Here is a 15,822-nt window from a genome sequence, read left to right on the forward strand (position 1 = left end):
GAGAACCAGTTCGTTCATTCATCCATCCATCCAGCAAAAACTCTGCACCCATCTGTGCCTGGCAGTGCTCCAGACCTGGGAGGCTTCAGAGACTATCTGTGCCTGGGCCTTTCCTTCCAAAGCCTTGGGGAGGGGCCAGCCTTCTTGGGATTCAACTTCCCTCTTGACTCCCACCTTTCTTCTCTCTCCCCCATCAATTAGGCTTGGGCCCTGGTCATTCTAATTTCAAAATGACCTATATATCTGTGGGCCTCTTCCTCTTGGGGGTACTAGTTGAAACCCTGGGAGTCAATCAGATTGTCAAAGGACAGTATATCCAGAAAAGGGAATCTACTTCAGGGTGAAATCTTGGGAAATATGTACATTTGAGAATGAAGAGTTCAGGGAGAAAATGCCACAGAGGGGCAAGTACTGGTGGATGGGGGTGTTGGGTAAAGGGTGGGGGCCCAGCTGAGGCTACTGGGAGGATAGGTAGGCCTGGAGAACCACACAAAGAAGCCAGTAGATTTGTGATTCTAAGAAAGGGGTTGGTCCAAGCATGCAGTCGGCCTCAGGCCATGAGTAAGGCAGTGGACAAGGGCCAGTGGCCAGCAATTCTCAAGCCCAGGTGATTCTCAGGGGTCCAGACTGGGCATCACCATCACATTGGAGGCTCCTGCCTCTGCCAAGAGTCCAGTCCTGGCACTGAGGCAGGGACCTGCCCCAAACGAGGCAGCTGGAAGAGGAGAAGGTTCAATTCCCTGCCCTGGGCACTTGATCAGGGCCAGCCCCAAGGTGGGGGGGTTGATGGCGGTGGGTCTGCAGGAGGGGATCAGATGGCCCCAGTTCAGGGAAGAACAGGTCTGGCAGGGACTGCCAACCAGCCTGATGGTTCCCAGAGAACGGTAAACATGAGGAGGCAGGTCTGAGGTGGAATTGATTAATGGGGTGGCTGGTCTAGATTCATGGGAAGATGATGACCTCTGCCTTTAAGATTATCGCAGGCTAATCATGTGGCAGATCTTCCCTCATTTGAAGACCAGTGCACAGAGACTGTAGCCCCATCAAACAATATTCCACAGTTGACAGCTGTCTGTATCTGTGATTCACCTGGTCCTCACCACAACCCTGTGTGCTAAGAAAGGGAGGTCACATCTTCTCCGTTTTGCCAGTGAGGAAACTGAGTCTCAGTTGGTGAAGGGGACTTTCCCTAGGAGGCAGCTGGTGGTGAGGAGCCAGGAGAGGCATCCAGGGCCAGCTCAGGCTGCAGTTCCCTGAGCCCTCTCCTGCCTTGTTTTTTTGTTCGTTTGTTTTTTGTGTTTTGTGCTTTTTGGTGGGAGGAAGATAGTGGCTGAGGGTGGATTTCAGGTCCAAATTCTAGCTCTTCCCCTTACTGACTTGTGTGATCTTGGGCAAGTTGCTTAATCTCTCCTTTTCCTCATTTCTAAAATGGGACAGTAACGCTGACGTTTCTGTTCCTGACATCAGTTTGCCAGGAATGACTCAGAGCTTGGTTCTAGGCTTTCTCTTCTCCAGACAATCAGCTTCTCCAGCTTCTCAGTCACACCCTACCACAGCTATTACTCAAGCATAGATGGAAAGTCTATGCTTTCATGCATTTTCCACTTGAAAGACTCTTATTAGCTCTAGGTCTATACTGTCAACTGCTAATCCAACTTTCACACTTGGATCTCTGAGGCATCTCAAAATGGAATTTCATCCTGTTCCCCAACCCAACCTCCTCTCTCCCCAGATGCTCCTTCTCTGATGTCCCGACCAGCTCAGTAAATGGCACCACCAGCCCCTCAGTTATTCATGTCAAAATTGGTCACTTACCATTTATATTTTTCTCTTCCTTGACTTCCACATTTCATCACTTACCAAGTTCTATGGATTTGGACTCATAAATATTGCTCCAATCCACCCATTTCTCTCTATTTCCTCTCCTTCTCTACCCACCTCTAGTCAAGTCTAGTCAAGTCACCCTCATCTTTCACCTGCACTTCTGCAACATCCTCCAGGAGATTTCCCTGGACTCACTCTTGCACACTTCCTGTTTATCCTTTCCACAAATGTCAGAGCTATCTTTCAAAAAAATCTTAATTACATCATTTATAACATGTTACACAAAATTTACCATCTTAACGATTTCTAAGTATATAGTTTAGTAGTGTTAAGTCTATTCACATTGTTGTGCCATCTCCAGAACTTGTTCAGCTTGCAAAACTGAAACTCTGTATCATTAAACAATTCCCTTCTCCTTAGCCCCTAGAAACCACCATTCTACTGCCTCTATAAGTTTGACTAGTCTATGTACCTCATATAAGTGAAATTAAACAATATTTATCTTTTTAATCTTTATTTATCTTTGTGAATCACTTAGCATAATGCCCTCAAAATTCATCCAAGTCATAGCATGTGTCAGACTTTCCTTCCTTTTTGAGGCTGAAAAATATTCCATTGTGTGTATACACCACATTTTTTTAAACCATTCATCTGATGGGCACTTGGGTTGCCTCCAACTTTTGGCTATTGTGAATAATGCTGTTATAAACATGAGTGTACAAATATCTCCTTGAGATGCTGCTTTCAATTCTTTTGGGCATTTACCCAGAATTGGAATTGCTGTATTATATGGTAGTTCTATTTTTAATTGTTGAGGAACTGTCATACTGTTTTAACATAGCAACTACGCCATTTTACATTCCCACCAATGGTGCACAAAGGTCCCAATTTCTCCACATCCTCGCCAACACTTATTATTATTATTTTTATAGTAGTCATCCTAATGGGTGAGAAGTGGTATCTCATTGTGGTTTTGATTTGCATTTCTCTACTAATTAGAGATATTCAGTATCTTTTCATATACTTATTGGCCGTTGGTATATCTGCTGTGGAGAAATGTCTATTCAAGTCCTTTGCCCATTTTTAAATTGGGGTTTTCTTTGTTGTTGAGTTGTAGGAGTTCTTTGTATATCCTGGATATTACTCTCTTATCAGATATAAAATTTGCAAATATTTTCTCCCATTTCATGGGTTGCCTGTTCACTCTGTTAACTGTATGCTTTGATGCACTTCAACGGCTTCTTATTATTCCTAAAACACGAGGCCAAAATCCTACATAACTCAACTTCAGCTTACACCTCCAGTCTCATGGAGCTCCCTGTGGATTATTAGGGTGCAACCACTGGCCTTCTTTTAGTTCCTCTTAGACACTGTGCTCCTTCCCTCTTCCGTTTGCTTTGCCCTTTGCCTAGAACACCTACCTAGCTATTAGTGTGAGCATCTGTTCAAAGATTACCTCTTCTAGCAGCAGACTCAATGAGGGCTGGGACTGTTACCCAGTGGCACAGGAGGCCTACTGTCTGTGATATTCTAGGGGTCCACAAAAATATTTTAATTTAAATTTCTTTTCAAATTATTTGAAAAAAAAGAATGTAAGAATAATGGATATGTCATAATTAATTCAGTCTAGACTATATTTGTCTATTCACCAAGAGAGTCATAAAATATAAATTAATTGTTTTTAATGGAAGAAAGAACTCAAAAAGGCAAAAGTGCCCACAAAATACATAACGTGACCCTGATTGTTCCTGTCTTGTTCACACCTGTGTCCTCATTTGGCCAATTAGAAGCCCGACACATACTAGATGCTCAGTTAACATGCATTGAATGAATAGAGGAATGAGAATAACAAGAAGGAGGTAATCTTCAGCAAATGCACAGAAATTCTCTGACACAGATTCCTTGAAATAAACCTTCAGCTCTTAGTTATGAGGTAGAAGACACCAAGTTTCTTCCTGTCTGAGCCCAAGGGTACTTTGTTCTTGTGGCTGGGGAATAAAGCCATCTGTTTTGGAAGATTTTGGAAAGACATCTATAGAAGTCAAGATCCAGCCTTAACAAAACTTAATTCAACAGTTCTTAAAAACTGAGCCTGCACACACAAGGAAGGCCTGGGACTAAGGCAGTGTTTTTCTTTCTTTGTTTTTTTAAATCTTTCAGTACATTAATTTTGTTTTTAAAAAAAGCTTTATTGAGGTATAATTGTCATACAATAAACTGCATATATTTAAAGTGTAAATGTTTGACATGTGTATATACCCCTGAAGGAGGTGTATAGGAGAGATAGTGATCCCTCCTATCTGCCCATCTCATATCTCTATCCACAAGCAACTGCTGATCTAGTTTCTATCACTACACATTAGTTTACATTTCTAAAGTTTTATATAAATGGAATATGCAGTGTATACTCTTTTTGTCTGGCTTATTTCACTCAGCATATTTATTTTGAGATTCATCCATGTTGTTGCATCAACAGTTCGTTCATTTTTATTGCTGGGAAGTATTTTATTGTATTGATGAACACATTTGTTTATGATGAACATCTGAGTTTCTATTTTTTGGCTACTACAAATAAATGCCTATGAACATTGGTGTATAAGCCATTGTATGGACATGTATTTCCTTTTCTTTTAGGTAAATATCTAGGAGTATAACAGCTGGATTTTATGGTGGGTGTATCTTGAACTTTTTAAGAAGCTGCCAAACTATCAAAGTGGTTGCACCATTTTGCATTCCCATCAGGAGTGTGTGAGAGCTCTAGTTCCTCTACATTCTTGCCAAACTTGGTATGGCCAGTCTTTTTTTTTTTTGGCTGTGTTGGGTCTTCGTTTCTGTGCGAGGGCTTTCTCTAGTTGTGGCAAGCGGGGGCCATTCTTCATCGCGGTGCGGAGGCCTCTCACTATTGCGGCCTCTCTTGTTGCGGAGCACAGGCTCCAGACGCGCAGGCTCAGTAGTTGTGGCTCACGGGCCTAGTTCTGCGGCATGTGGGATCTTCCCAGACCAGGGCTCGAACCCGTGTCCCCTGCATTAGCAGGCAGATTCTCAACCACTGTGCCACCAGGGAAGCCCTGGCCAGTCTTTTTAACTTGAACCATTCCAGTAGGTGTGTAGTAGTATCTGATGGTGGTTTTAATTTTTATTTCCCTGATGACTAATGTTATTGGGCATCTTTTCATGTGCTTATTTGCCATCTGTATATCTTCTTTGATGAAGTGTCTGTTTAACTCTTTTGCCTGTTTAAAAAATTGGGTTGTTAGTGTTGAATTTTGAGAGTTCTTTACATATTCAGGATACAAGTCCTTTATCAGATATATGCTTTGCAAAAATTTCCTCCCACTTTTTGCTTCTCTTTTCATTCTCTTACCACTGTCTTTTAAAGAGTAGAAGTTTTTAATGTTGTTCAGCTTGTTTTTCTTATGTACAGTGCTTTTGGCATTATACCTATGAAATCCTTTCCCCTAACCCCAGGTGACAAAGATTTTATCCTATATTTTCTTCTACAATTTTTATTGTTTTGGGTTTCACATTTAGGTCTATGATCCATTTTTATTGAATTTTTAAAATTTTATTTTAAATTAAATTTAATTTATTTACTTTTGCCTGTGTTGGGTCTTCATTGCTGCGTGCGGGCTTTCTCTAGTTGTGGCAAGCAGGGACTACTCTTGGTTGCAGTGCACGTGCTTCTCATTGCAGTGGCTTCTCTTGTGGAGCACAGGCTCTAGGAGCATAGGCTTCTGTAGTTGTGGCACTTGGGCTCATTAGTTGTCTCTTGTGGGCTCTAGAGTGCAGGCTCAGTAGTTGTGGCGCACAGGCTTAGTTGTTCCACGGCATGTGAGATCTTCCCAGACCAGGGATCGAACCCATGTCCCTGCATTGGCAGGCGGATTCTTAACCACTGAGCCACCAGGGAAGTCCCATCTTTATTTAATTTTTGTATATGGTATGAACTATGGACTCAAATTTATTTATATCTAGTTAATTAATTTTCCCACAATAGTTTGTTGAAAAGGCTATCATTTCTCCACTGTGTTGCCTTTGAGCCTTTGTCAGAAACTACTTGTCCATATACATGTGAATTTATCTCTGAACTCTATTCTGTTCCAGTGATCTATTTTGTCTGGCTTTATGATAATACCACACTGTCTTGACTGCTAGAGCTTTGTAGTAATTTTTGAAATCAGGTAGCTTTAGCCATTCAATTTTGTTCTTCTTCAGATTTGTTTTTGTTATTCTAGGTCCTTTAGAACCAGCTTGTTAATTTCTTTAAAATAGCCATCTGGGATTTTAATTGCAGTAGCTTTGAATCTATAGATCAATTTGAAGAAAATTGACATTTTATCCATATATAGATAGATAGATAACTATATAGCACGATATATATTAAGATATCAATTTTCTTCTAACTGATGTATCTATATCTATATTATCTCCAGTCCTTTTTTTCAGCCTCATCATTCCTCTCCAGATTCCAGGCCGTAGCTCACATGAGGGCCCCACCTAGTGTTACCAGGAGTACTGAAAAAGAAGGCAAAGGAAAGGATTCTGACACGATGCAAGCTAAAAAAAAATAAAACCCTAAAATTAAACGTCAACTAGGAATAAGTATTTGTCACAAATGTGGTAGAGAGGTTAATAACCTCAATCTTTAAAAAGTTTCTACTTCGATTAAAAAAAACAACTACTAAAACATCAATATAGGAAAGTGCGTAGGGGACATGAACAGTTCACAGGTAAGGAAATAAAAATGGCTTATAAATGTATGGGGAAATGTTCGGCTTTAACAGTAATCACAGAAATGCAAACACAACAATAAAACACTTTTTGCCCCCCGCTGCATCATGCAAGACTAACTATGACACTACTCAAGGCTGGTGAGGGTGTGGGGAGAAAAGCACTGCTCGCACACTGTTCAGGCAATAGGCTTTGAAAAGCTTTAAAATATTCATATTCTTGGGCTTCCGTGGTGGCGCAGTGGTTGAGAGTCCTCCTGCCGATGCAGGGGATGCGGGTTCGTGCCCCGGTCCGGGAAGATCCCACATGCCGCGGAGCGGCTGGGCCCGTGAGCCATGGCCGCTGAGCCTGCGCATCCAGAGCCTGTGCTCCGCAACGGGAGAGGCCACAACAGTGAGAGGCCCCCGTACCGAAAAAAAAAAAAAAAAAAAAAAAATTCATATTCTTTACCCAGTAATTCCTCTACTGTAAATCTTCTAGAGAAATAATCAGAAATGCAGACAAAGATGTATGCACACAGATACTAATCACAGTGTTATTTATTATTAACACACCAACCTCAATTCCCAGTGCTATGGAATAGTGTTCAGATTACAGTACATCCAAACAATGCAGTCCCAGGCGGTTACTTAAAAATGATATTGACTAACTTTTTTGGGGGGGCTTCTAGCCTTCAAGACTGTGAGACAATAAATTTAAACACCATCTCTACATGGTGTTCTCTCTGTGTACCTGTCTGCATCCAAATTAATCCTTTTTATATAACGCCACCCGTCATGTTGACTAGGGCCCACCTTAATGACCTCATCTTAGCTAATTACATCTGCTACAGCCCTGTTTCCAAAAAAGGTCACATTCTGAATATTGGGAGTGAGACTTCAACTTATGAATTTGGGGGTGGGGCACAATCCAACCCATAACAATGTCTTTGTCCGCAACTAGACTCCAAGGTCCTGGCCAGGAGGGTCTCAATAAGCACTTGGCAAGTTTATGGAAGAAAGTGAACTAAATAAGGAGTTGTCAGGAGGCACCTGCAGGAGGACCCGGGGTGGTATTATCCCAGTGATATTCCCTCAGCCTTGTCAGTGACCCCAAACTGGCCAGGGTCAGGAAGATGAATGAAGGTTGTAAACCAGACTAACAACGTACTACTTTCCAGCAGGGACAGGAAAGGTTTTTCTCCCAGCCATGGCATTCATTGCCTTCTCTGGGAAGCTACATTAATCACCCCAGGATTCTGAGAGGCTCAGTGAGGGCCAGGGAGGCCCCTGGAGTGACAGTTCACACAAGTCCTGGGGAAGTCTGAGGAGGAACTCAGAGATGACATCACCCATTCTCCAATGTTACAGGTGAGGAAACTGAGGCCAAGAGGCTGAGCAGGTTGTCTGTCTTGGTGATAGGGTGACAAAGCTGAGACAGAACCCAGGTGTCTTGACTTCCTGTGAAGTGCTTTTTTCCCCCACGAAACTTTCACTCAGCCATTTGTCTTCTCTTGGACTCACTGTTCTCCGTATAATGTAGCAAACACCTTTGTATAATGTAGCAAATACCTTTGTATCCCATCACAGAGGGTGCTGCCTTGAAGCCATGGATGCCCACAGGGTGGTCTCAAGCAGCTGGTCGAAGAGAATGCCCCAAACACCTGGTTCTTCATCATACTCTCCTACCCTGGACCTGTGAGGACTCGCTGAGTTCAAGTTCAGGCACTGAATTTACTGTGGCCCTTCATACCTAATGCCAGATTCCAATCTAGCGGCCGAAATGGGATACTTCCATATTCTGCATTGCCCTATGCTTTGTTGAAGATTTTTAAAAAGTAAAATTAATGTACATGGGCTTCCCTGATGGTGCAGTGGTTAAGAATCTGCCTGCCAATGCAGGGGACATGGGTTCAAACCCTGGTCCGGGAAGATCCTACATGCCACGGAGCAACTAAGCCCATGTGCCACAACTACTGAGCCTGTGCTCTAGAGCCCGTGCTCCACAACAAGAGAAGCCACCACAATGAGAAGCTCGTGCACAGCAATGAAGACCCAATGCAGCAAAAATTAAAATTAATTTTAAAAAATCAATGTACATGTCTATAAATAGAATGTAAGCTCCTTTGAGAACCTTACCCTTTATCTTTTTTTTTTTAACAAAACCTATTTTTGTTTTTATTACACGGGCCTCTCACTGTTGTGGCCTCTCCCGCTGCGGAGCACAGGCTCCGGACGCGCAGGCCCAGCGGCCATGGCTCACGGGCCCAGCCGCTCCGCGGCATGTGGGATCTTCCCGCATCGGGGCACGAACCCGCGTCCTCTGCATCAGCAGGTGGATTCTCAGCCACTGCGCCACCAGGGAAGCTCCTACCCTTTATCTTTATCTCTAGTTCCCAGTTGTATAGATGCTCCGTGAATAAAGAAATAAACACACCAACTAAATTTATGAGAGAAGCCCCTGCCTGCAGTGGTGGTTGGATGGGAGTGAGGGGAGTCAGAATTGATGAATCCATTCATTTTCCCTCTACCAAAGTCTACTCTTAAGGTTACTTTTAGAATAAATTTCTCCCCTGCCCTGCCCTGCCCTCCCTTCAGCTTCCAGACAGTGGACCTTGAAAGAGGGTTTTTCTTTAGGGAAGAAAGTTCAATGACTCCAAACCAAAGGGTTGTCAGGTGTTTTCCCCCAAAGCCTCTGTTTAGGAATATCAGGGTTTCCTTTTCAATTTTATTTTCAATCTCCATTCCAAGGAAGCCCATGAAAGAAGCAGTGAGAGGTGAAGAAATGAAATGCAACCAAAGCTTCAATGTGAATCTTCAGTGTAAACCCAGTTTTTCTTACTGGAACTCCAAGGCAAACATGATAAACATGATCAAAAATGATGCCATTTGAAAGAGCTCATTAGTGCATCTGGGAATACCCAAGGGAAGTTTCAGGGAATCAGAGGCTTCTGGGAAATGCATGATTCATAGAAAAGGGGTTCACCATTTTCTCCCTGAAGACCAATTCTTTAGTGTCATGCCATAACTTCCAAGCCATATCTTACTTAGTCTGATACTTTTTAAAACCCAGCAGATATTAACAGGTCACTCTTTCGGGTCTCAGTGATGCATAAGGAGTCTCCAACCCTTGGTCTGAACCTTTAAGAAATATCCATGCTCGATCCAGGGCTGCTCCCAGTGTGTCTTCACTGTGCTTTCTCTTCTTTTACAGAATCTAAAGACAGAGTTGGAGTAAACAGTAGGAATCATCTGTACTATAATACCCATTGGTAATGTCATTTCAGATACTGCCTCCCCATGAGGTCTTTCCTAACCTGGCAGCCAAGCTAATTACTCCTTGCGCTGAGCTCCCATGCCCCTTGCACAGGTGTTGGTTACAACTTTTCCCAGAGTGCATTATAATTATTTGTTTGCATGTCTGTCTCCCAGGTTGTGGGCTTCTGAGAGCGAACATGGTGTCTTACTCAGGCTTGCATTCCACCCTTGCTCCTAGCAGAGTTCCTGGCAAATAGTATCTGTTTGTGAAATGAATAAAGAAGGGCCTTACTTTCTACATGCAATAAAGCTGGGGATGCATAGAGAGATGATGTGCCCTGGGTAAGGTAAAGACCTTTATCACTACTTATATTCTTCTGCAGTTAATTATGAAAGAGAATGAACTAATTGTAAAATATATTGTTATCATTTTCTGTATTTATTATCTCTGACCAGATATGTAGAGACCAGATGCTTCCAGTTTGCTCTTGTATGTTGCCTGATTGTCCCAGTTAATGTGGTTTACTCTGGTTAATGATGGAAAACTACACTCCCCTGCTCTTTTCCCCAAAGAGGACAGGAATTTCTTGCTCAAATCTCAGACTTGTTTGGCCTGCTGATCGTCTTATAGGAAAATGTAGTTGGCTGGGAAGTAGGAGATAATTTCCTGAGTCTTTTCTCTTCCTTTTTCCTACTTAGTATCTCTCATTCTCTGGACAACTCAAGGAGTCGACCTGACTATAGACCTGGTACATTTGGGAACAAAGCCTCAAAGTCCTGAGCTGTCTCTTGCAAAACCTGAGCAAAGGTCCCAATTATCTGTAGGCATTTCCAGTTAGTGTCAGTATGTGAACAAGTAGAGTTGGGGCTTTCAGCTTTGTGTAACTTATGTCAGGAAAGCTGTGTGCTCAAAATTGTCTTTCTGACTTTGCCCACATGTACTAAGGTATTATGAAAGGGAAATGAGCATTGAAACTGCCAGGAGTGATTGTCAAGATATTTAGCAACATATCTAGCACAGGCAGGGCCAGTCAGAGCCTTCCTTCCAACTCTAGGGGAGAGGAACAAGTGAGCCAGGGCAAGGAGGGGAGTCATGGGGGAGGACAGGGGCTTGAGTCAGCAGATGGATAGCAACTGATATAAAACTAGTTCAAAGTTTATACAACTGGGGTGACCACATGAATGTGTCCCAGTGGAATAACTGCCTGAGAGTAAGAAAGAACTGGGCCAATTAACATCTCCACTAACCCACCCTCTGACAGTGGTCCCCAAACTGTCTGCATAGGAGACCCAGAGGATCTTTTAAAAAATGCCAAAGACCAGGCCATAATTTCTGGGGTGAAACCCAGTACCTTTGAAGCTCCCCAGGTGATTCCAATGTGCATGTAAGTTGAGAATCCTCTGTGACATTAAGTTAGTTATTTTGTCTTTTGGGCATTGGTGTTCCTTCTCAGTAAAAAGTGGACAATACCCAGCTCACCTTTCATTTGAGAAAATCACATGAATACATGCAGTGCCTGACATGTAGTGGGTGCTCACTAATGATTTCCTTTGTCTTTTCCCTCTCAAATTATTTATTTTCCTTTGTCACTTCTTTTGAATGTCGTCATTTGGATAAACAACCACTTTTTGAAATGGAGATGTCCCTGGAAGGGCTTGGGGCTAGTTAGTCATTTATGTCTTAGTGTAGGTTTTTTTTTTTTTTTTTTTTTTTTTTTTTGGTGGTACGTGGGCCTCTCATTGTTGTGGCCTCTCCTGTTGAGGAGCACAGGCTCAGCGGCCATGGCTCAGGGGCCCAGCCACTCTGCGGCATGTGGGATCTTCCCAGACCGGGGCACGAACCGGTGTCCCCTGCATCGGCAGGCGGACTCGCAACCACTGTGCCACCAGGAAAGCCCCTTTAGAGTAAGTTATTTAAGATGATGTCTCTTCGAAGCCAGCTGACCTGAGGTAAGCTAGGTGGTGGGGTTTCTAATTTCAAGAATTAGATGAGCCTGAGGAGTAAGAGGCGTCCCGTGTTCTTTCTTTTAAATTTCTGTTAGTTCTTTTTTTCCTTTTATTAACATCTTTATTGGAGTATAATTGCTTTACAATGGTGTGTTAGTTTCTGCTTTACAACAAAGTGAATCAGTTATACATATGTTCCCATATCTCTTCCCTCTTGAGTCTCCCTCCCTCCCACCCTCCCTATCCCATGCCTCTAGGTGGTCACAAACCACTGAGCTGATCTCCCCGTGCTATGCGGCTGCTTCCCACTAGCTATCCACCCTACGTTTGGTAGTGTAAATATGTCCATGCCGCAGCTGCTTCAGCTTCTTGTCGAGAACCTAACCTCAAACTCGTGGCTGCCTCGTTCTTCTCCAAAGCCCAGCTGAAAGTAACATTTGTAAAGGATGGCCCATTCCTCTGGTTTAGGCATTCTCCTTTGGCCTCCACAAATTCTAACAGGTCTGTGACTGGGGTCAGGGCTCTGGGAATGGGAATCCTAGGCAGCATTCTGTGTGTTTGTGTGAACTGTCCATTTCCTCCCAGGGAGATATAACATAGCTTTCTTCAGACTCTTGAAGGGAATTTCCACACCCCACCCACCAACAAATTTAAGAATTATTACTTTAACAACTTCCTGGAAGAAGCCGCCCCCCTGGGCATGCCCTTGCTGAATGGGCCTTTGTGGAATTGTTCTGCTGAATTGCTCTTTGGCATGATATGCAAACTTATATTGAGGAGCAATTGAAGAAATAACCCTTGAAACTCTTGTAATAAGGCTGCTGTTGATTTGTGGGTTATATTACACTATGTGCATTCCTAAAGGAGCAAGAGAGACACTTCTTCCAAGCCCCTGGGCAGTTGCTTAAATCTTATGGACACTTTCTTCTTGTCTTTGGCTTCCAGAAAGCTTGGAGCATAAGGAAGGTTAGAAATAATTTTTTCTGGTGAAATGAGTGTAGTTCAAGATGTGAGGGTAGCCAGAACAACATACAGGGCACCTCTGCCCTCAGTTAACTGGACACAGGAATGAGTGAGTGTCCCATCTTGAGAGGAGTGCCCTCATTCAAGCACTAGGATTGCTCCTCACTGAATCCTCAATGCTGGGCATACAGTAGGTGCTCAATAAATGTTTTGCTGAATGAATGCAGTGTTCCACAGAGCTCTTGAAGCTGTGCTTCCTGCCAAAGTGGGGAGACTCCCTGGCCTACTTTTTTGTTTCATTGTTATGTGGCTCTCAAGGCAGGCTATCTTGTGAACCCACCTTTGCCCAGAGATCCCTGAAGAAAAAGCTCTCCCACTTTTCTCTCCCATCCTCTTCTCCTCCCACCCCTTCTCTTTCCCTAGGGTTCAGGCCTGGAGCGTGGTCTGAGTGACAGGCCAGTGCTGAGTTGGCAGACTTTTACCTTCAGCAGAATCATTATTCCTGCATCCATCTCCATATTTTCTCTGCCTTGGGGCCTTTTCTCTTCTCATGCAGATCAATCCTGAGGTCTGGGCTCTGTGGTTGATTCACTCAATGACAGGTCTCAGCTCTGGCTCTGCTGGTAGCTAAAAGACTTGGGGCAGATTATTTACCTTCTCCAAGCCTCAGTTTCCTCATCTGTGATATACAGGTAGTAAGAGTACTTTCCATATAGGTGTGATATGAGACCCCATTAGGTATAGTGATTCAGGCAAAAACCAAACAAAACCCACCACAGATTGGAGTCCAAATAATATTTGGACTAGGTGTTTGCTTAAGGTTTCTTGAGGACACTGAGGAAGGAGGATACACGGCATACACACAGTAAAACTTCCTTAAAATTCTCTGTAGACATTTCTCTCTCTTACCCAAGTTCCATCCTCACAGCAGCTACCTTTTCTCTCTCTCCAGGTGTTGTCCAGTGCCCGGATCATTTTCCCTCACAACTCCATGCTCCTTTTTATGTAGAAAGAGTTCCCTTTTGACCTCTAGCTTCTGCATGTTTACCACCCCTTCAACAAACGAAAGGCTCTTCCTCAAGATCATTCTTGACAGAGAAATTATATATACTTTTATTTTAACCTTTTCTGTTCCTGTTGTAAATGTAAAGCATTACTTTGCCAAAATCCTAAAGCTGATATCCCTTTAAAATATCGTTTTGTTTTTGCTTATTTGTAGTTCTCAACCTTGGCTGCACCTGAGAATCACCTGGGGAACTTTCAAAACAATTCCAGTGCCCAGGCTGTACCCCAGACCAATTGAATCAGAATTTCCCAGACATCAGTATTTTTACTTGAAAACCATGGCTCTTGCTCCTTAAAAAGTGGTCCACAGATGGGCAACTTGGGCATCAGGTGGGAGCTAGTTAGAAATGTGGAATTTCAGACCTCTTCCCTATTGATCAGAATCTGCATTTAACAAGATCCTTGGGTGATGTGAATGCACATCAAGAGGCGCTGCTTTTGGCCTTAACCTGCCAGTGAGGTGAGAGTGGCCAGCAGTGGATGTAAGTACTTTCTTGGAGGCCTTAGCAGCAGGCAAACAAATGGCTGCGTGATAAACTACCAGAGATCCTGAACAGGGGTTCTGAGAAGGGTCCTCACATCTTTATGTTCACCATGCTCCTGGGGAGATTTAGGGGATTATCAACCAGTGTGGGTACACTGCCCAGGGAGGTGGTTTTCAACCTTGGCTGGACATTGGGATCACCTGGGGGACTTAAAAAGAATCGCTATACCCAAGACTGCAGCCCAGACCAACTAAATAGGAATCTGTGGAGGTGAGATCAGGTATCAGTGACCCAGTTTTCAGGTAATCAGGTGATTTCAATGAGTAGATAATCCTGAGAACCACTGCTAGGGCTTTCTGATCCTTATCAAACCTATCTGAGAATAAAAATATTATCTGAGCATTACGCTCCTAGAAGAATTTACTGTGTACAGAAGTCCGAACCTTGAAGTACAGGAATTAATCATTAACTGCTGCTGGTGGGAAAGAACTCAACATGGGCAGAGTAGCCTTCTCTTTACTGTCCCTGCTTAAACTTCCTGTCCTCTTGCAAATGTCCTACCTCATCTCTTCCTCTATTAGGCCTAAAATAGTCTATCCGTTTAGAGATCTCTGTGCTGGATGAAAACGGCTTTCGGTAAAATCTGTTCCTGGGTTTGGCCTCCCAACATGTGCCCTGCAGCTAAACATCAGGACAAGGGGAAGGATGCTGGGAGGCAGGGGTTGGTTGTTTCAAGATGACCAGACCTTTCTTTTCTTTGACCAGACCTTTCTTTTCTTTTTTTTCCCGGTACACGAGCCTCTCACTGTTGTGGCCTCTCCCGTTGTGGAGCACAGGCTCTGGACGCGCAGGCTCAGTGGCCATGGCGCGCAGGCTCAGCGGCCATGGCTCACGGGCCCAGCCGCTCCACAGCATGTGGGATCTTCCCAGACCGGGGCACGAACCTGTGTCCCCTGCATCGGCAGGCGGACTCCCAACCACTGCGCCACCAGGGAAGTCCCCAGATATTCTTTTAAAAAATTTTTTTATTGGAGTAGAGTTGATTTACAATATTGTGTTAGTTTCAGGTGTACAGCAAAGTGAATCAGTTAGACAAATACACATATCCACTCTTTTTAGATTATTTTCTCATATAGGCCATTACGGAGAATTGAGTGGAGTTCCCTGTGCTATTCAGTAGGTCCTTATTAGTTATCGGTTTTACAAATAGTAGTGTGTATATGTCAATCCCAATCTCCCAATTTATCCCTCCCCCTCCCTTGCCCCCTGGTAACAGTAAGTTTGTTTTCTACATCTGTAACTCTATTTCCGTTTTATAGATAAGTTCATTTGTACCCTTTTTTTAGATTCCACATATAAGCGATATCATATATTTGTCTTTCTCTGTCTGACTTACTTCATTCAATATGGCGATCTCTATGTCCATCCATCCATGTTGCTGCAAATGGCATTATTTCATTCTTTTTTATGGCTGAGTAATATTCCATTGTATATATGTGCCACATCTTCTTTATCCTCTGTTGATGGACATTTAGGTTGCTTTCATGTCCTGACTATTGTAAATAGTGCTG

The sequence above is a fragment of the Kogia breviceps genome, chromosome 3 (genome assembly GCF_026419965.1).
Source record: "Kogia breviceps isolate mKogBre1 chromosome 3, mKogBre1 haplotype 1, whole genome shotgun sequence".
NCBI classification, from domain to species: Eukaryota; Metazoa; Chordata; class Mammalia; order Artiodactyla; family Physeteridae; genus Kogia; species Kogia breviceps.